Below are 23,727 nucleotides of genomic sequence, written 5' to 3' on the forward strand. Positions count from 1 at the left end.
ATGGAAATATCAACACCATAGGCTGTGTAAAAAGGGACAGACATTGGGCAAATAGAGCCAATGTCTTATTTTTAATTTTTACAAAATAATAGTAAAATTATTTAACCAATGCGACATAAAAATTTTATGGGCACATTTTTTTTACAAAGATTTCAGCGTATTTAAACCTGATCTGGTATTTCGGATGGTTATACATCTTTTGCTCTACTTCACTTTGCTTCTACTCTACTTGTTTTCGAAATATCGGTAAGGTACCTTTCTACCAGCGGACCTTTAAGTCCCGTTAATGTTATGGCAAGGCTATGTTATAGTTTTTATACAAAATGCCAGTTTCATACAAAATGCTACTAAATACTGTCAAAATGCAATGTATTTGCTCTGCGATCAGGCGTTTTACACATAAAATGTAACTTCACTCATATGTTATCAAACCATATCTCAAAGATCCAGTTATGATAACATAGTTTTTTTTGCATTTGGGCTTTCTTTAGGTTAGGTTTTCTATCTATAACCACTAGGATTTTGTAAGCTTTTAGTACCACTTTATATGAAAACTGCTACATAACATAGCCTTACCATACCATTGGTCTATTATGCCGCAACATCGGCCCCTCAATTTAGTCTTGGTATTTATTTATGAACTTCTGAGTCTATTTTACATTTCATGTTTCACTTTTTTACTTGTATAAATTACTTTTAATTTCATTAACGCAATACTCATATATGCATGTGAATGATATTATATTTTTTATTTACAATAACAATCACCATAATGATATTTCAGAACGTAAAATGTCGTGCAAAATGTATTTTGCAATATTTGCACGCACGATAACTCGTGCAATTCACGCATAATTTTTGAAATCTAATTTCTATTTTCACAAACAGAATTATAATATATTTATTTAAGAGCATAAAAAGCGATTCTATTCATGTTTATTTTATATATCGTAAAAAGTTTATTTTACTTTACTATTTATTTTAAAAATTAAGTAAAGATAAAATGTTTTGACAATAATATTTGAAAGTATAGGGAAAAAGACGTATAACCAGCCATCATCTTGATTTTCACGACGTTGCTATCGGGAGATAAATGAAATGTTTAAAAATCCATAACAAATGTATTTTCCTTCGTTGTTAGTTTTTGAATATAAGTGATATTTTTGAAGTAAAATTTCTTTAGGCGCGACTAGGGTGTAAATCCGTACAAATACAACGGAAATGCATTACGCCAGAACAGTACGTCATTCGCTCTCGTCGTGAATGTGAATAGAGATCTGTCGTTGTATGCGTAACGGCGTCAACGTTGTATGCGTAACGGAATCAACGTTGTATGAGTACCGATATCAACAAGGAAATCGGCATAGATAAATAAACATTTTAAAGTTACATCAAATAGTAGTACAAATCTTGATTTAATGAAAAATGCCTGAATCAGATGCATATTTTATCCTGTTTCTTGAAAATAATAAAACAAATTAAATATTTGTGCCGTGAACTAAACGTAAGTTTATTGATTAGAAATTATTTCTATATTATTCGTAGTTTCTATAAATCTTTGAACTTATTAAAATAAAAATATTTTTTAGGCAAAACAGATATTACAGCTGTTCAAAGAATGAGATTATATCGCCAGCGAAAAAGTAAAAAAATACAATCAGTTAATGAATGTATGTTAATTTTAATTACATGAAGTTCTTCGAACACAATTTCATGATGAGTGAAGTTGCGAAAACAATATTTGTTTAGGCGTTATTTAAAATAATCCACTGTGTGAACGAATATTATAGAATTTATTAATCAGCAATTACTTCATTTCTCTAATGAAGGTTTATTTCTAAATGCTAATTACAATGACAAACCGATCATGACATTACAAAATTGTACCTTACCACTTAACAAAGTTGTACATTACGCAGGTAAGTTGCACAAATCTAATAAGAATAAAAACTCTAAAAATTTAATTACGTATAATTTAATGGTTATCAATCCCTGTATTAGACAACTTCCAAACTAGTTCATTCAATGGCTTCTAATAACATTTTTCCATAAGATAAAATATTTATTGAATTAAGTGCTCATTCTGTATTCACTTTATAACGAGCTGATAAGAAATACATACAATAAAGTGCGGTATCCGACTTTTATTCTATGATTAAAGGTCGATACGACTCTTTCAAAGCTTTAGAAATGAATGGAATATGCAAATGAATTACTTAAACACTTATATTTAATAATAAATAGACAATTGATTAATGATAAAGTAGAAGATAATAGCTGGCGGTAATTGTTATAAAACGTCAGTGTCTAATTGATTCGAAAATGTGATCACTTTGTATATCAAGATTAAAGGCCGTCAATCAGATATTAGAACATTTTAGAGTAATGATTCATTCAGTTGAATCGTATTTTTTGGTTCAAAATAATTATGACTGATAATTGACGCTAATTTTGTACATTTTATACTTGTCGTGGTTCAGTGGTAAGAGCTTAGACCTTGCCAGCACAATATTCCAGGTTCAATTCCCGTTTGATATAAAAATGGATACGTTGAAGTTGATATAGAACCGTTGAATAGATCTACATATGATTTCAATTAAAAATATCTTTTCGAAGTATTGTTGAGATTAATAAAAAATATATGATCACAATTAAATTAAATATATTATAATTAGAAAGATATTTTTTAAATATCGGATTGCTTTTTATAATAGCAATAGTAAAATGTAAAATTATTATAAAACACCTAGTTACTTCTGAGAGCTATTCATTGTATACCAAAAAATTGAAAACTAATTTGGACCACAAGATCAAATCGAAATATTTTTTTAGCGCTTATGATTTATTTATATTGCTATACTATTTATCAATAATTTATAGAATTTTTTTTCATTGCATTGAAAAGTTTTAAACATTTTCAAGTTTGTTTCTTTGGGTTACAATAACAAATTTCAACGAGGATAGGTCTGCCCCTATTTTCTACATTATTATATATAATAAATTTTATTTTCATTCTAATATTTTAATTTTAATTATTTCAACAATGTCCAACATCCAATACAAATATAAATGCCACAAATATAATAAATTATATGCTCTAGCAGATTCCTTTCATATATGTAAATTTTTATTGCAGATATATATGTAATAAATTGATAATTATAAATTTATTACAATATTTAATCATATATACATAAAAATAGAATAAAATTGATTATAAAAAACTCTTTATACTCTGAAGGGATTAGAACCTGCAGAATTTGTATAAAATTAGGAGAAACCACAGAATCATTTTAACATGTCGATAAAAAACAGTATTCATGCACAAAACGCCCAACCCATTTGTTTTAAATTTTAACTAATTTTTATAATTAAACATATTTTTATTGGATTCTAATATTTTATGGAAGTCATTCTGAGCACCAAATTTATAATTATTCCAAATTTCATCAAAATCCGGGACGAGCAACAGAAGGTTTCTCCTTGTAAGTGGAATTACAGTTTTTTAAAGATCTAGGTTTCTCTATTATGTTTCTTAAATTTTGTATGTTTGTAATATTAATCTAAATTCAAATAGTAATATCAATAAAATTTAAAGCCATATTCAAAACAGTTGAAATTTAATTTGAACGATCTCTACTAACAATGAGAACCCTTGGTTTATTCTTCAGAAATTTCGATGAAATTTCGTAGTTCGTATGGTGATAGTAGAGTTGATTGTCAAACTGAACATCTTAAAATATTATAGGCCTGTGAGAAGTGGTTTAATTCGATTCATACGCGATTGAAGTAAAACTTATTTGCTACTGTACAAGACGGCATTTAAGCAAAAATAAATACATCATACAACAATTTTGAATAATGTTTATTAGTAATATGGTAACACTCGTGATGCACATATAGTGTCAACCATTATATACATTCATATAATGATAAATTATAAATTATATATTTATAACAGCATTAAAAATTTGTATAATATTTAAAAACAATAATGTAATTAAAGTCATATTTCAAATATGACATGATCGGTTTGTCATTGTAATTCGCATTTTGAAATGAATGTTCATCAGAGAAATGAAGTAATTGCTGAGTAATAAATACTATAATATTCGTTCACACAGTAGATTATGTTAAACAACGCCTAAATTATATGTATTTACTTTGGATATTACATTAAATAAGTGAATTTTTTATATGCCATCAAACTAATTAGAAACAAATCCAATGATTAAATTGTAATTACTTATATGCATAGGTTTCCCTTCTTACGCACATTACAATCTTCATTCGGGGATGTATCGATGTCGGTTTACGTCTAAAATATGACTCACCCTGCAAATGTCGGGGGTTCCGTACGAATAACCGTACTTTTTTCTCATTAATATAATAAAAATAGGGCTGAACTGACTGAACACGCGGTAATAACTTTATTACGCTCCGGAGGGGTACGTTGAAAACACTCTTGAAATTAATTCCACACAAAAACATTGCACGAGGCAATACACGTGGTACATTTACTTAATTTAGGGACTTTATACCTAATTTAATCTAATTAAAAAAATCATATGTATGTATATGTGATTATTATATTTTCTCTTAAAACCGAAATATTTTTTGGTTCAAGATAAAAATGTAGTTATTTGTTTTTTAACACGTTAACCGCCATGTCAGCCATATGAGTCTGAAGCTAAGAAGTTGTACATGAGCCATATCAGAAATTTATGCCTGACATACACAATATGATAGAAGGAAAAGGTCCATGTCAGTCATATAGGTGTGACATAAAAAATCGTGTGTTTTCAGGAATTTTGTGATTTTTTTTATTTTATACATTAAGTTTTCTTGAATTTTTTTTAACTAAATTATCTAATAAAGTTTCCATGGCGATATTACCACGGCGATTAACGTGTTAATCTTTTAATCTATTTACAATATTTTATTACAACATTAAATCCTTTACTAATTCTTAAAGAAACTTCTTATTAATGCCATTAATTAAATAAATTTTATGTAAGAATTAGTTGACATCTTGAAGCATTGGAGTCGATTAAAAATAATATATATTTTAAAAAACCTTCTATTTACCCATGGGATATAAAATTATGATCAATTAAAATAACAACTAGTAACAAATGGTTTAACTCTGTTTATAATAATAAACATTTTACTGAATCTTAAATAATGAAAATTGAATTCTTTCTTACTAAATTTATTAATTTTGCATTTTGCTCGCAATTTTTATCATTTTTCTGATATTATTGTGATAATCTTTTAAGCCTATTTACAATAATTCATTACAACATTAAATATTTTACTGATTCTTAATTAAAGCTATATATTAATATCATAAATTAAATTTTAAGTAAATTTTATTAGCTGACTTTTGCTGACATCCGAGTCGACTAAGAATAATATTTTAAGTGTTAAAAAAATGTCGAAAAATTATGATCAATTGAAATAACAACTAGTAACAAATTGTTTTAACTATGTTTATAATAAGAGATTACAACATTAAATTATTTACTAAAATTAATAAATAACAAATTATTTTTTCTAACGAAGTTTATAAGTTGAGTTTGAAGTTGAGTTACGAATTCTTAGTAGTCTATGTCGGGAAACTCCCTGCTTTATGATCAAAACTAATTTTTTTGTGTGTATAAGCTAATTTATTTGAAATACCAAAACAAAGAGCACCATTGTTATTAAAATTTGTTTTTAATTAGTGTTTATATATAATTGATAGCGTAAATTTTTCCAAAGTGAGCAAAAACAGAATATTTATTTTTAACTTAAATGTTTTTGATTTTAAATCTATTAATATTTCTTATTTAATTATTAATATTGTTTTTATCATATTAAAAGCTGACAAAAGGACTTTTACATAGTGATTTTCGTTTAGCACGATTTTTCCATAAAAGAGTGAATGCATTAGAATAAAATGCATTTATGTACATATTGAATTGGTATACAGCGTATTCATGTAGCATTTTTTCATATAATTTTGTACTATCATTTTTGTATTATCAAAATATCTTATTTAAATATTTACTTTCAGGGAAATGACAAGGCAAGGCTGATGATTAGCGAACTGACTAATTGACAGCCCAAAAATTTCACCTAGTGCTTTTGGAAACCTTCAAGTTAGTATATATTTAATACATATTTCTTCGGAGATTTAGCATATTTTATTGTAATTTAGCATACTCATTTTAAATTTAAATATACAAGATTTGATTTTTTTAATTATATTTATTTGATTATCTATCTAAATAGAATATAAAATCAAATTAAATATTGAGTAAGTAAGATTTGAATATAAATTTTTCTTACAGCAAACACGCTCCTTTAAAGTTGTCTAATGTGGTTACTATTTGCATAACATAAACTTATCGATTTCAACTCTGGCGACACTTTTACTTTTGTGATAATATTGTATAAATCAATCAGTTTATTGGTTATCACAATCATGTTAATGACTGGGAACATACGGACGTAATGACACTCTTGCAAAACCTATTTGAAAATGTTTGCTGAGCAGTTGAACTAAATATGTCAAATGAAACTTATTAGGCGCAGGCGAGATCGTATATCAGTCGCCTTTTTGCATGGGAATCACAAATTACCTATTTTAATTAATTTAGAAGTTGAGTGATATATTTTTAGAGTGATAAGTTAATTAAATAGCTGGAATAAAGGTTTTTGTAATAACTTTTACGAATTAATCACAATTAGTTATACACAATAAGCCTCAATTCTAATTAATTGCAATATTTTAAATTGGGTAAGCTGGTGCACCAAGGTCCAATTTGACATATTTGAGCTATTATATTGTGAAATTATACCACAATAATACATATCTAATAAACAGCTATCTGACTATGTTCAGTAAAATACTCAGCTAATTCAACATTATATAGATATATTTTTTACTGTTTTTTCTGTTTTTTCAAAAATTTGTCACATGGTCCTTTTTACCTCATAGGCGGGTTAAATAGGAGGGCCAGGGAGCAAACAGATCCAAAGTTTTAATTTTAAAGGGATTTTATGGCATAATAGCTAAAATATTCAACCGTTGCAAAACATGAATTTCATGGGTATACTTTTAACATGGATAACACTGTATACAACCTTGATCTAGTATTATGTCAGAAATATTCATGAGCAGAGTTGGAATAACTATTTATTTAATTTATATTTTATGCAATTGCCCTTTTAACTTAATTTACTTTTATATTTACCTTTTTATTGGTTACATCTTTGCCAGGGTAAAGATTCTGTTGATCCTTTTTACTCCAACCACGTGTAAGCTTTCATAGAGGTTTTATAAAGAAAAAAATGTTAAATCTAACTTAAAATGAACAATACACCTTATAAAATAATTAAATAACGAATACTTAAAAAATATATTAAGCCCTCGTGAACTAAACAACAGTGCTCACAAACAAAAAGCTAACACGAGAAGAAAGTACTTTTTTTCAGGATTTTCAAATATTGCCGTTTATCTCCTGATAGCCAAGTCGTAAGAATAAAGGTGATGGCTGGTTATACATCTTTTACCCTCTACTTTCAAATATTTTTGTTAATTTTTGACTTTATTTGTTTTTGAGATCCAGATTTTTAGGATAAGGGGGTTTGACAAAAACTCACGAAATATCACGTGGGGGAGGGAGGGGTATAGTAAGATATTACGTGTATGTATTTTTTACCTGAGTTTTTTTTTTGAAAGATCCAAGCATCTTCAAAAAATCAAAAATTTTACAATGTTTTCTCGTAACTAAAATACGTGATGTTTGGTGGGGGAGGGGGGTAAAAAACCTCTACCACCAGGAGGAGGGGGAATCTAGAAGTCCTTAAAAAATCGATCACGTGGTTAATGGACATATTTACCCGCGGACGTTTAAGCTCCGCTCTACCCTATATATTATTTACTATGAAGTATATATTTAAATCTAGATTTAAATTTCTTACAAATTTTCTTATTTTTGTTTACAAAATAGTGTATGAATAATAGTGCTGAAATAGCTGAAATAGTATTGAATTAAAAAATTCTTTAAATCTTATAATATTCGCCAATAAGGTATAAAAGAGAAAAATCTTTAATTTTCGAAACCGTACTGTAAAATAAGATAGAATCTGCAGATGCAAGTCCTCTCGCATTAATTCCAAGCTTTTAGTATACATTTATTTATTTTCCCCTCGGCGGGTATTTATAAAGGCGAATCCATAGTGTTTCATGTCTGTGTATCGAGCACACAATAGAAAATTTAATTAAGTTTTCTATTATCAGGCACTCCGAGTTAATTGTTTACATTTGCATGTCCGATTGTTTAATTATCTTAATTGTTATATATATTTAAATATCTCAGATGCGTGTAATTATTATTGTCTGCATTCACACTGACATTAATTATTAAGTGACATTCGTTTCGAGTCGGCAATACGATGTTGCGGAACAGCTGAACTAATTTGATACAGGTGGAAGACGTCAAATTAATCATGGCCCATTCGCTCATTTGGACGGACGCTTGGGAATCATGGCTCTGGCTTGGTTTTTGACTTCCGAAAAATATTTAACATATGGTTAATTTTAATATCGACGAAAACGAACGAAAAACTGTAAAAATATCAGCGAAATGGGAAGTTAGACCAATGAGATCGGGCTACTCGGGTTCAAATTCACTTGACTTTCATCCATTACTCACATGAGAATTTTAGGGGGAGGGAGAGTTTGATAAAAAAATAAAAAATGGTATAGTATATGAAAACATTATTAATCCATGGTATGAGTATGTGCACATTAATAAAATATATATTTTTTAACATCACAGATAGTAAAACATACGAATAAACATGATAACTTAACAAGTTGTCGAAACTATATGTATTTACTGTTCGGTGTTTAAGATAGAAATTTTTTCTTGAAGCAGTTTTTAAAATGTGTTCAAATTATACGGCAAATTCAAAAAGCGATGGGATCTCGTCATTTTTTATGAAATTTTGACACATTTAGGTACCACGTGTTTGTTTCGTTCAGGGCCGAGTTGTCGATAACGATGACAATCATGTGTGGGAGGCAGGGGTCTAGTAGATATTTCGTGTATTTATTTTTTTACTATAATTTAACAAAATAAAATAAAGAAAATACGATTTTTTGGTAAGTTCTATAAAATCGTTTGAAATTAATTCACGTGATGTTTGGTGGGTAAAGGCGGGGGCTAATTTTGAATATCACGACGTATCACCAAGGGGTGGGTCCAAAAATCTCAATCGATCACGTAATTAATGGACCCCAATGAACGCAACTTTTTATTCCAAATCTTTAATTATTAAATTAAAATAAGAAAGCAAATACAAATTGTTGTGTTCCTAAATTTACGACTATATCGAAGAAAAATCTTTAAATATGACAAATATCTGCCCAAAAATAGTTAGCTCTGTAAACAATGATTAACCAGGTACTACCTTACGACACACTGCATCAGCTTCTCATCATGTGTGAACAATATACTTTTTTATCATATTTTACCAGCAATCAGAATCTTATATCCTATATATGAGCTTTTGGGCTGAAACTTCTTCTTAAGTCGTATTTTTAAATGATAACCCAACTGTTGATCCATTTTTAATTTATCTAATAGAGCTCTAATCTAACAACTTTTCGTGACAAAATTTTAAAATTTGTTCATTATTGTTAACTTTATTGAGTTACAGGTATAATTAAACTACTTTTCGTACGTCTATATTATTTTAGGATGTTCCTTAAGACCATAAACGTTATCATCATACGACTGACTTCTTTTTAAATTCAGTTCAGGATTTTTTACGAAAATGCTAAAGTTTTTTTTGCACATTTCTGATAATTCTGAAGAAACGGCTTGGACGATCAGAGACTTTTTAAATAAAAAGTTTTATTGGTCTTCTGGTTAAAAATTGATTAAATTACGTTAATAATTATAATTAATCTTTATTTATAATTTAAATAATATTTATTTATTAATTAATTAATTAAAGGTGTTTTTTTTCAAACCAATATTCTTAATGTTTTTATACTCTTACTTTCAAATTATCAAAAAATCAAAGCTTTCAAAAAATTAAGACGTATAACGTTTGATCTAAAATTTCTAATTATCCGATAATTCTTTAAAATCTCTATTTTTATTTAATTATCTTTTCCCGTGCTTTATAATTATCAAATAGCCAAGTATAAAAATTATTGAAGCCTGTGACATTTTTAATTTATTACTTTTCCACTGAAGAAGATTTCTTTTGAAATTCCCACATCGCACGAATAAGTTTTATTGCACTCGTCTGCCATTTGTTGTCTTTCAATTAAAAAATAATACCATGATCATCGTATCAATTAAATTCGCCTAATGAGTGTGCAAGAGCTAATGGGCTTATAGATTTATTGCACGCCCATAAATTTTATTTTTATTAAATTACTCGTTGCACACATGTGAACAATAGAGATTTCAGGTGAATACATGTAAACGACTTTGTAAAATAGTGAAGTACGATCACAAGATTGTGGGAATCTTGTAATTTTTTTTAAAACACAATTTGATATGGTGAAACAATCACATTTTGAATTGCATTCAAGGTGCAGTTCATTGTAGTATGTACTAACTTTGTCTTGTATAAAGATTTGTTAGGATTTTTTGTGCAGTATGACAAAGTAGGTCGAAAATGGCCAATTTATAGGTTCTATTCTAAAAGTCTAAATGATAATCCATTGCATTGATATTTTTTTACCCTACCTATATATTGCCATAATTATTCACCTATGCAATATATAAAATGCAGATGTGATTTTGATTCCTAAAAAGTAAGTTGCTCTCTAATTACAAAACATACATATTTTTTAACTTCCTGTAGGGTAAATTATTGTAATTGTCCAAAATTTAAAATTTTTTTTTTTACTTTTCAGAGGTTTCTGAACATTTTAGCATACCCCAGACAAAATTGATGTATGTATGTGTGTGTGTTATATACATATATGTCTATGTATGTATTATATATTGAATTGCTAAAATATAATTCGAATCATCATCAATAAAATTAAAACAAATTATTAAAATAATTATTCTCGTTTAGAGCATACTTTTATAAAAATATAACTTGATTGCTCAGAATCAGGTTTCTACAAGATCTCATTACAGCGGAATATAAATTATAATTTTTTATTCGTTAAAATTAATTAACTTTTAATTGCGTTATATATGTATATATAATAAATGTAATACTTTCAAGAATGTATATTTCTACACAAGTACGAATAAATTATTTGTGTGTGTCAGTAACGTGCAATGATTAAAAATCTAAGCGAAATTCTCAAAATATAATTATTAAAGGAAGTATGTGTTTCATGTTAACATATATTAATTTACCGCGCATGGTACTAGAATTTAATTACATATATACAATTGCATTAATAGTCTGAAACGTTATTTAAAAAAAAAAAAAATATTAATATCCGTAAATTTTATCCGTAAATGATGTATAATTTACGGCGGGGCATAAAGGTCCAATTTGACTTTGTGCAATTATAATGTTGAAAACAAAACCAAACAAAAAACATACTATTATATAAATAACAGTAATAAATAAATAAAAAAAAAATCTGCACGTTTCAACCCAATAGTGTTGCCAATTATTCAGCAGGTCTTACCAAGAAGAACATTGGTTTTTATACTTAACATAATTTTTTTAAAATGGCTTTTAGTATTTTGATTTTTGTTTTTAATTGTTATGGTTTTGTGTTCACCGTCGAACTAAAATTAATAAAAAAAATCAACTCGTTTCGCAGCATGAACTGTTGAATGATGACACAAATCTAGTATCGAAACGTACAGGATAAATATCATTCATTATTTATTGTATTTTTATTTTTGACTTGGCTAACTAACATTTTAAGAATATTTTTATTATTCACGTTATATATACGAGTAGATAATGAATTCATATATCGAGAATGTATTAGCAAAGAGAACCTCACAAACAGATTTATTCTTCTCGGATTTTGATTGAAATTTTGCATGAGAATAGAGTTGATAATCAAATCAAACACCTAAAAATATTATAGGCATATAAGAAGTAGTTCAATTATTCTTTCTCAAAGCAGATGCTTTCATAACCTAAAAATGTATATTTTTTAATTAAAATGACTTTTTTTAATTTAATTGTTTGTTTTTTTCCCCTAACGGTGAGACAGATTTTGTTTTTGCAACTGTGTCATTGTGTTATAATTTAAAATCTAAAATATGGAAAACTAAATTAGCATTATGTGTTATCCGTTACAAGTCGTTCAATATACTGCCTACTGCCCAACGATCGTCGGAGTCTGAATTCTCTATTCAAGGTCAAGTGGTAAGTCATGCAATATCAAATAGGAAAGAGAAGGAATAGGGCCCAGTTGAAAAATAGATGTCGCTAGGAAAAAAAAAAATTATGAAAGGAGACTTTGATCAATTTTCTGTTAAACTATGAAAAATCATGTAAGACTAAACAATAAATTAGTTAGCTCGTATCGATGTAACTTGAAAATTAATTAATCTTTAAAGTGGGACATTATCAATAAAAACAAGTTTTTTTAATACGTCCATGGTAAATAAAATTTAAATAGTCTTTACTAGATTTAGGTTTGTTAGGTAAGATATATTTATAAGCTCCATAGAGCATTTAGCCACCTACTGAACTTCTTTTGATTTTAAATTCTCTAAAGATAGTTAAATATGAATTCTATTTAATGTTTTTGTACAACTGAAATTTTTACTCCATGTTACTCCTTTCTTGAAACCGCTAGTGCCTAGTGTTTTTTTTGTTATTTTTTGTACATTTTGCTTCATTTTACTATATCCTATATCTTGTCTTATATATTTAAGCACAATTAAATTAAATATATTCTATATCCTGTCTTGTATGGACTCGGCCGGTTGTTCAAGCCCTCGCTCTGGACAATCTGATATTGTGTAGTAGCGATTTTCATTTTGGCTCAGATCAAAAATAGTTTCCAATTGAAAACAGCCAATATGCAATTTTCACACTGTTCTTCCCTGAATCGAGTTAGAGTTTATTTCAGCTCACGGACTTGCCCTAGGGAAGTACTACCAGTACTACCCTTTATTAATTTTTACTGCACAAGTAAGGCGTGGTATACCTATTCAAAATTTAGTGAAAAATATTTAAAAAAAAATATAAAAAGATTGACTATGCTCTTGAAAATTGTTTTTTTTAACCAATTTAACTGTAGTAAATGTATCTATTAATGGTGATTTTTTAATTTCCGTCCTCCTTCTACGCGAAACGATACTGTGTCGCTTTTGATATAATTACGCGCGTTTTGTATGTCGGGCAAATGATTTCACAGAAATTAAATGCTAATTAACTCTAACGAAATAAATAATTAGCTATCCCCCGCGGCCGAACGTGTTCTGGTTCGGCCAGGTATTTATATTTTAATTTAATTAGCGTCATAATTCGTGCCCGACTCTGCGTGCGCACGATATCAACGTTTCATTATTATTGTATCATAAATACAATATATGAATCCATCGTGGAACAAGTATTATTTCGTTACGTAATTATCTAACACATATTGCGGGTAATTAGGAATAAATTATATTAGTTTTATGGGCTCAGCTGATGGGAGTAGATCCGACTCTTTTTCGGTGATTATAATGGTTATATGGTTCAATACAGACGTTTATCAGAAACATTCTCATTATTCTATAAGATTTTATGTGATAAATTATTTACTCCCTATCTTTGTGAAAAGGCGAACCAGTGGTTGTCCTTTGCTTTTTGATGGGATTTTTAAAACTTTGGTAGCCCAGTCAAAATAAACCCAAAAAAGTCGTAATTTTACAGTTATTCGCATAGAGCTGAAAGTTGGTACAGATGTTCAATAAAACTCAGGCATGATGATCTGAATGTGCTATATATCAACGACTTTATAAAAACAAGATTCACTTATCATGATCAAAAATAAGAAAATCAACCCAATTTACCCATTGCTGCTCGAATTTTCTATAAATTTTGACTTTTTTCAGTAAAATGTCAAAATTTCAGTAAAATGGAAAATTTCAGTTTCTGTAAAATGTTTGAAATTTATAAAAATTATATATTTATATTTTAAATTTATTTCTCAAAATTTCCTATAACCTAAGTTGGATATATATGCACACGATGAGCCAATAAAATTTAAAATCGGTTCAGTAGTTTGGGCGTCCATCGCGAACCAACATCGCGACACGAGGCTTATATAAAATATATAATATATAATATATAATATATAAAATATGAGATATATATATATATATATATATATATATAGATATATATATATATATATATATACGAGTATATATATATATATATATATATATATAGATATAAAATTATAAGTTCTTGCCCTACGGGCAGTTATAGTAATCGCAAAAAATCGAAAATGAAAATTTTTACGTTTCAAAGGTTTCTGAATATTTTGGCATACCTTAGAAAAAATGGATGTATGTGTGTGTGCGTGTATGTGTGTGTGCGGATACAAATTTTCGTCGACGATTTCGGGAACACCGATCAACCGATTTGATAATTCAAAAAACATTCGATTCGCATTGATAAAGAGACGTGCTGATTAGTTTTTGGCGAAGGCAGGTCTAGCCGTTCCAAAGACACGGGGCAAAAAGTGCGAAAAATAGTAACTCAGTAAATTGATATTACTTAGTGATATTATTATAATTAATGCAATCGAGCAATTTATTTATGCGGTTATTATCAATAGAAATTTTTCATCCGATCAATTTTATGGTATATCTATCTAAGGTCATATTGAAGTCTATTTCGAGATCTTTTGTTTACGAATTCTAAGAAAACCTATTTGCTTGAATTGATTGATATATTTATGACCGTTGATCAATTTGATTAATAATTCGATTCTAAGATCACGGTGAAGTTTATCCTTGACACAATAAGTCTATATTGTGAAACATCACAGTGAAACATAAGTGTAAATATAATAATGCAATTAAATGAATCTTTACTATTTGTTTACTCTAACTACTCATTTAAGTTATCAGATATTTACTCAAAATGAAACAAAATTGCTTTATTTCTATTTTTCTGAAATGTCATTAATTTTAATTAGAATCTAGATATATGTGTCAGAGATAACGGATCACTTAAACGTTGTATCCAATCTAAATGTCGATAATACCAGATCCTTAGAAAAAAAATAGAAAAACAGAAGATTCAAAGGGAAAAACAACGTATTGATATTACACTTGAATCGTGTTGACGCAAAATAAACGTCGTGAATGGAAATGTAAATATTTCTGTCCTCATTATGATTAATTACGATGTTATCTAAAATCATAGATTATGATAAGGCTTTATTATCATTGACTACTCCTTGCGCAGGTCGCTGACATTTCTCATCTAATTAAATTCGTTTTAATTTATTCCATACGCGCGCCTACACACTAATACGCACCCAATCATGTAATACATTATACACACACACACATATAAATAAATTTATATATGTATAGTATATATATATATATATATATATATATATATATATATATTGATATTAAGTTTACAGAATGTTTATTCAATTAAATTTCATTTCAGCTCCCAATCAACGACTTGAAAAATCGCTAATATTTTTATTATAATTCTTTAAGTAAGTAAAAAATTGACAACTTTATCGTTTTAACGATTTAATTTGAAACATGATCTTGATTAGATTTCCAAACAATATGTTTAAGAAAAGTAGAAAATGGTGGATTTTTTATATAAAACGAATAAAATTGTAAAAGAAATAACATTACAGATGTATGACAATATAATAGAAATGAAAGCAATAAAAATAAATGAGTCGATTATATAACAAAATATTAAAAATGTTAGAAAATTAGAAAGTTTATAAAAAGAAAAAGGGTTAAGAAAAACAGAATTAATTACATGTTTGATTGATTATACATTAACACTTTTTCATTAAAAATGATTTCATAAAGAAAAGTGGTTTTATAAATTTATTTTCAGACGAAGAAATAAATTTGAATTTCAAATATTTTTAATTTTTTTTTAAAAGACATAACTTAAAAATATTTGAATTACAAAATTTATTTTTTTGTCTGACAAGAAAAAAAAACTTTTTTGTTTTTTATAACTGTTTGGATTCTTTGTTTGAAGCTCTACAAAATATTTGCAAATCCAAGACTACCATATCCAAACATACATAAACAAAGTGTCTAATTTATAAGCTTGCATTTTTTCTATAAAGCACGAATAATGAAAATATATAACTTATATATTCATTGATGATTATTTTTATTGCTCGGATGTTTAATTCCGGTACGGGAAGTTTCAGCAATTTTCCTTATGGCACGATGCCACTAGTTAGTTTTAGATTAATAAATTCAGTAGGGTTTTGTTAGTGAATTATTTTCCACTAAACTAGCCTGCACTTTTAAATTAATTTACTGACTAAATAAAGTCGATTCATTTAAATATGATTCTTTCAATAACAGATACATCATGTATAATAGATTCCCATTCATTGTGATCTAAAAAACATTCGATGTATCCATTTCAGTGTTTAAAAGAGTCATTCAAGCACTCATATTCAACATAAATATCTTAATGGATTCATTGCATTATTAACAAGCAGCTTTCAGATGTATCTGGTAATATGATATATGCGTAATTCAATATGTCCATTGTACACAAAAATAGTATTATTAAATCATTATTCGGAAACGTCAGAACGATTAAAGTCAAAATTTTAACTCGGCGTGCTATTCCCAGGCTGTATAAAATTACAGATTCTCCGGAACGGAAAAAGATTTTTAATTAAAAAATATTTAATTACTCATATTCATAAACCGCGCCGCTTGATAGAGCTGTAATTAATATCGTGTTTGCGTACGTAATTAATTAGCTTGTGTGTATGATAATCTTCGGAATCGTAAGTTAGTCCGAATCAACCGAAAATATTTAATTAGCACCATTGGTGTGCTGTAAAAAATGGAATGGATTGCGGAAACACATGGCAGAAACAAAAAATTATCGATGCGTTGTATTTTTTATTTTAAATTTTGCTACTATTAGTACAAGAATATTACGTAAAATGAAAAAATACATATGAAATAGGAAAATAGAGAATATCCATTAACGTGATAAATCTACTTAGTATATTCAACATCCTTTTTCTTATTTGCATAGATTTATTGCCTTTATTATTAAAATAATATACATTTTTCAAGACAATATGCTGGGTGAGATTAGATTCTAGATAGAGAAGAGATTATCTTCTATGAGATATCTCCCTTTTCTTTATTTTTTGACATTTTATTTAAGATCGTATTTTTTTTTCAATCTTCGAGTAGGAGGATTCTTTGCTTAATTCTTTTAGATATTAGTTTGGGTGACCTGGTAATTTTTCATGGTATTTTTTGCTCCTTTCTTTTATCATTTCATTAATAGTTTTAATTTATAAATCTTTTTGCAGAGTATCGTTTGTAATATACCAGGGTGCGTTCACAATGCATCTTAAAATTTTTGATTGCGCTCTTTGTATTAATTTTATATTTCAATTGCTTGCGCATGCCCATAGCTCAATACCGTATGTCCAGATTGGGATAATTATTGTTTTATATAAAAGGAGTTTGTTTTCATAACACATATTTGAATTCCTGACAATTAGCCAATATAATTCTTTGAACTTCTTCTATTCAACATACTTAAATAAAGAAATAGTAAAAAATCAAATCAAATATAATATCAGCATATCAAATATTAATACAAACTTATAAATATTGTTTGAATAGTTTAAATAAACAGCATATTTAAACAAAATATCTACCTTTCCAATTATATATTTTATTTCTTTAATTATAGGCAAACATCTTAAATTTATTCCTAATGGTTTACTTGTCCTTTGCGGATCATTGTAAAAACTATTGTCTAAAAAAAATATTTCGAGCTAATGGCCTAAAAATACACTCGATGATTACAAAATGTATAAACATTTCCGTGATTTCTAAATTACGTAAAATCTTAATAAAAATAAAAAATGATGGTAAATTTTAATTTTTATGTTAAATTATAATCATATAATTGAATTTCTTTGCATTTGACGTGTGATTGATTATTGTATAATTGAAGTACTTATTTTTCTTAAATCATCCTGTCATAAATAATTATTTTGCTAATTCTATATTGTAAAATTAATTAACGCTTGTTACTTAACAAATTTTATATGGTTGATATTTATATTATGTATTTTTAATAATTATTTATATATAAAGATAATAAATAAAACACTCATATAAAATGAGAGATTCCTTGGTTAGTAACATTTCTAGTAATTTATTATTCTATTTAACACAAATTAATAATGCAGAACAAAAAGATTTTTTTTTAATACTTTTGGACTGTATTTTTTAAGAACCATCTTAAATTAAAGAAAAACCCAACGGTCAACCATCCTTTTTATGAAAATGTATAAATGTATAAGATTTGTACTTCTAATAAAGTTGACGTATAGATAGTAGCCTACTAAAAATAATGCCCACTAAAAGTCATTCTTACTTCATATTTGAGATCTGTAATCTTAAGTAAAAATCTGATATCAAACTACTTGATTTCAAGCTTGAGATTAGTGTTGTTAACCCACGTCCTTAACCTACCAAACGACCCAAATTTGGGACTTTAAACTTGAATTAAACCAAATAATTATAAATATACTTAGTATGCTCATATTGAAGTACATAGAACCATTTGTACATAATCTAATTCACTAGAATTAAATAAGTTAATGAAATCATTTATTCATTTACTTGAAAATAAATAATGTATATATATATATTAGGGTGGTCCTTAAAATGGTCATTTTCGAATTTCCTGGCTCCCAGAGGCTCAAATGGTTCCAAATAGATAAAAAACTATTCTCTGGATGTTTTAGCTCTTAATATAAACGTTTAGGTAGAGCGCAATTCAATCGAAGTTTTGTATGGAAATAGCATGGAAAAATTTTCAAAAATTTTGAAAATGTTTTTTAGATGTAATTTAGCGAATCAATATCAATCAATCAAAACCTTATAATATATATTATAAGGTGAAATCGTTATTAAAATAATTAATTGTAAGGGATATAATAGATAGTTAATTTTATAATATATTATATTATATAGTAGGAATATAATATATATTATAAGGTGAAATCGTTATTAAAATAATTAATTGTAAGGGATATAATAGATAGTTAATTTTATAATAAATTATATTATATAGTAGGGAATATAATATATATTATAAGGTGAAATCGTTATTAAAATAATAAAACTTCGTCGCTAAGTTATACCTAAAACAAAAATTTGTCGCTAAGTTATACCTAAAACATTTTTCTTTTAATTTTCATTATTTTTTCCATGCTCTTTCCATACGAAGTTTGATTGAATTGCGCTCTATCTAAATGTTAATATTAAGAGCTAAAATTTTCAGAAAATTGTTTTTTATCAATTTGGAACCACTTGAGCCCCTGGGAGCAAGGAAATTCGAAAATGACCACTTTAAGGACCACCCTAATATATATATATATATATATATATATATATATATATCTGTGTGTGTATGTAAGTGTGCCTGTGTGAGTTATCTTAATAAAACTTTCAAGTTGCACTGCGTGTAAAGCAATCAAGCTAATGGACGAAATGCAACATGTGGTGCTTTCGGCTAAATAATCTGTATTTCATAGGCAGAAAAACAAGACGCTCCTGTGTATATATATACATCTGAATTGAAAAGTTTTCTCATTCTTATAAAACGTTTGCAACTTCTTTAAGCATTTTACTTTGTCTTCTTTACTCTGAGTAATTCGTTCGAGATAAATTGTAATTTAATTTGATTACATGCTTGTCAACGATGATGATGATTCTTTAATTGAAACGAGTCGGCGAAATTGATATGATGATAAAAAATGATTTAGGATAATATTTGTTCTCGTTCACGACTTCTTGTTAATGGATTTTTTATACACCGTTATAATTGTATCTATATACTTTAGTTATAAAGTAATTGGCATTACAGATAATTAAATACACTACTGACCTTTTATTAGAGTTCTCAAAGAATTAATTTGTTCAACAATCGAGTTGAGAAACCTGTTTGATAAACCCACATTTTCAATTATATTATTTACTCGGAGTTATCGATTTAAATAAAATAAAATGTTATAAATATTATGAGAAAAATTTAATCAATTTAAAAGTTAATTATGGACAAGTTGATTGAAATATTTGTCATAATTTACCTTAATATTTTATTCTTAAATTTAAAAAAAAATTCAGTTAAATATACCTCTATTGAATATCTGCTTACGTTTGAAAGAAAGGTATTTTAAAATTTAATGTAAAAACAAAAATTCAAATCAATATTTTTTATCATAGATGCATATATTATTAAGATCTAAGAATAGTTATTCTTTGTAAATACTGAAATTAATTTTATCAAATGAAGGTAAATAATTGCAATGCTTGACTAATAGTGAATGCAATAAATCCAAAAATTATTATATGATCACAATTAAAAATAAATATATCACAATTATAAAAGTCAATCATTGGAGCGACTTCAATAATAGAGTTCATAAAATATGGAAATCATAATACCAAATCTAGTTAGCTGATCAATATTTGAAATTAAAAAGAAAGAATATTTCAAAATATAGTTAGGAGAGACCGGGTACGATGGTGACAGTCGTCATAACAACTAAACTAACTGATTTTGAGATAGGATCCAAAGAGAGAAAGTAGAAGTACGTTTCTTCGAACAAGTTTCCATTTTTGCATTTAGTCAGCGCCCTACATTATAACACAATCTGTAGACTGCATTGCTTTTAAAGAGTTTGATTTTTTTTGAAAAGAAAGTTTTTTTGTCCAATTTCTTTCAATATTAACTGTTATTTGTATACAGATAGATGATTGTGTGTGTTATTTTGCTGTAAGTTGAACATTAGTAGTTAATTTTTAGGTAATTAGTTTTTGAGTAGATAAGCTCGGTTATAAAAAATGATTTGTTTTCAAAAGTGTGCGTTGGGTACGGTTGTGACAAGCTTTGTTGGTACGGTTGTGACATGTAGATCTAGTGTCTTGTGACTAATTCATCGATATTTAATAAATTATCATTTATTTTACTTTCCTCTCAGCTAACTGATAAATTAACACAAAAATTGCTGATCAAAAAAGTGGCACAACCGTACCCATTTTCCCCTATTTGTTTTTAACAAAATCTCAGAATACATATAAATCTATGATGATTAGACTCAACATTAATATCAAATTCAACACTAGTTAGGTTTTATAAACATTTTCAAAAATATAGTCATTACCTTATTTGCAGTGAAATGTTCAGCCTCCTCTCAGTGCAATTATTTCTCACTTATGCAAATGAAGCTACAAGCCAAACAAAAAAATGGGAATAAAAAAGCGAGTACGAAAGAAGAACCACATAAAAGGACGCATCTGTTCTCGAGCAATAATTAAGGCGATTTTTATTCGCTTAAAAATATACGCCTCGAGAGGAAAGATGCAAGTTAATACGAGATTATAACGTCATTTCATTTAAATGATATCTTGGATACGATATTAAGTGGAGAGATGCTTAAGAAAATAAAAAGATATTGATTTAAATGTATAATTATGTTGCTTTATATTTAATCCGTAACTGCCTACAATTTAGATTTTACTGAAATTTCAATTAGTGGATGAACGTATTAAATATTAGTTTCTTGCATTGATTCGATTTATATTGCAATTTTAGAAAAAGGATTCAGAAGTTCGAAATTTTTTAATATCCTTTACTTTTTAATATGCTATTTGATATCCTACCTTTGTGATTCATTGATGTCTTAGCATAAGCAGTATAAGAAATTCCGAAAACAAATATAGTATCTGCGGTAAAAGAACAATATCACACTTGATTTTACCACACAACATAATTGCTTCAATAATTTAGTCTATAATTTTCATAATCTTGTACGATATACTAGCTGCTTTTTGCAATTATAATTTTCAAAGTACATTTTTCTTACTAATAATTTAACAAACATTATTGTTTATTAGTGTATTATTATTATCTATAATATAAAAATAAGCCGGGTTTTCCTTCCTGACGATATAACTGCAGAACGCACGAACCGATTTCGACAATTTTGCATTCGTTGGAAAGGTCTCGGATTTCAACAGAAAAGCTGAAAACACTTTTTCTTTTTTCACATACAGCGTCATCTCAGATACTTAGCATGTACTACAAACTAATATTTTTTATTTGACTGCTACTCATTTGTTTCACAGCTACTCATTGTTCTCTGATCAATAAATTTCATGTGACAAACCGGCATTTTGTTCACTGTGAAATTGTGCAAAAAAAGTAAAAAAAAGTTATTCGTTTCCTAACATTTCAATTGGAAACCATCAAATCAATCACATGTATTGTGCAAATTTTTATTCAATTTCAACCTCAGGTAATTTTTTTAATTTAATCACCAAACGAAATGTTACATAAAATGAAACCTTCTGGTGGTGAAACGGAGTTCGCCCGGTTTGCTAGATATTTTATATTATTATTTATGTTCAAATCTTATGTGAAATAATTTGTGAGATCCAGTTCATATGAGAACTCTTCAATCTTAGATCAACTTGCTAGATATTTCATATCCAAAGCCAAACAAATGAATTTTTGACACATAATTTTAATATGTAAAACGGAATAGTTTTATCTGCCAAACACATATACTGTTGACTGTATCTTATATTATTTTAATTTTTGGCACATCTCATCTGCTATGTAGACATTACATTTTTCTTGTGTATTATATTCTAATATTATCTAGGCTCATAATTTCAGCTAAATTCAAATTTCAAGTGAATTGACATTTCTAGCAGATGACAGACAAATGTTTTCAACGCCAAACAATGATAAGTGTTTTTTTTTTGTAATTTTTGCCATTTATTTCTACAATATTGCTATAGTCTTATCCTGCATTATATCTTAAAAACTTCCTTTGACCAACTCTAAAAAGAATGATTAAAATCCGAATAACCGTTTAGGAGATGTATCAAATTAAACACATGCAGAGAAGAATTTTATATATAAGATATATATATATATATATATATATATATATAATATATATTTATAATATTCATATTATCTACACAATTTGTATAAATTATTTTTATTCTATAAAATGCAGTAGCCTATCACTTCCAATCTTGCTGACCAACTTTCTCATTTTATTTGCTTAAAAGCAGTCCACAAATATGCCTGTTAAGATAAATAGGAATTTTTTTAACCACTGAAAAACTGAAGTGTTGAAACTCTAGAGTACCAAAATAAAATTAAAATAAACAAAATCTGAATGAACAACACTTCAATTCTTTGTAAAAAGTTCTGAATTCGTTGCCAGATAGCTTTTAATCGTGTTATGGTTTTCAAAATTTATAGGATGTTTGATTTAAATTCTAAAATAGTATGAATAAATTTAAATGGATAATTGAAGAAAATATTTCATTTTAGACGTGTTTGCGTATTTATAAATACCATTATAGTGTAGTAATAATGAATTTGTATTAAGGAAAAGTGTTGGAGAAAACCAAAATATTCTGGACTTGATTCGATTAAAAAATGTATGTATATATATTTTTTTTGTTATAATTTATT

At 27.3% G+C, this 23,727-nt stretch overlaps 1 protein-coding gene across 1 annotated transcript in view; it reads left to right on the plus strand.

Moving 5' to 3' along the window:
* The first annotated feature begins 6,078 nt into the window (after positions 1–6,078).
* The window catches only part of LOC113370588 (rhombotin-1-like), a 56,982-nt gene continuing 39,333 nt past the window's right edge, over positions 6,079–23,727 (plus strand). The window contains exon 1 of the mRNA XM_026611277.1: positions 6,079–6,143. The gene's annotated coding sequence lies outside the window, so the exon portion shown is untranslated. The remainder of the gene's footprint in view (positions 6,144–23,727) is intronic.

The sequence above is a fragment of the Ctenocephalides felis genome, unplaced genomic scaffold (assembly GCF_003426905.1).
Source record: "Ctenocephalides felis isolate EL2017-DRISC unplaced genomic scaffold, ASM342690v1 CF-g0.4_SCAFFOLD_01492, whole genome shotgun sequence".
Classification (NCBI taxonomy): Eukaryota; Metazoa; Arthropoda; class Insecta; order Siphonaptera; family Pulicidae; genus Ctenocephalides; species Ctenocephalides felis.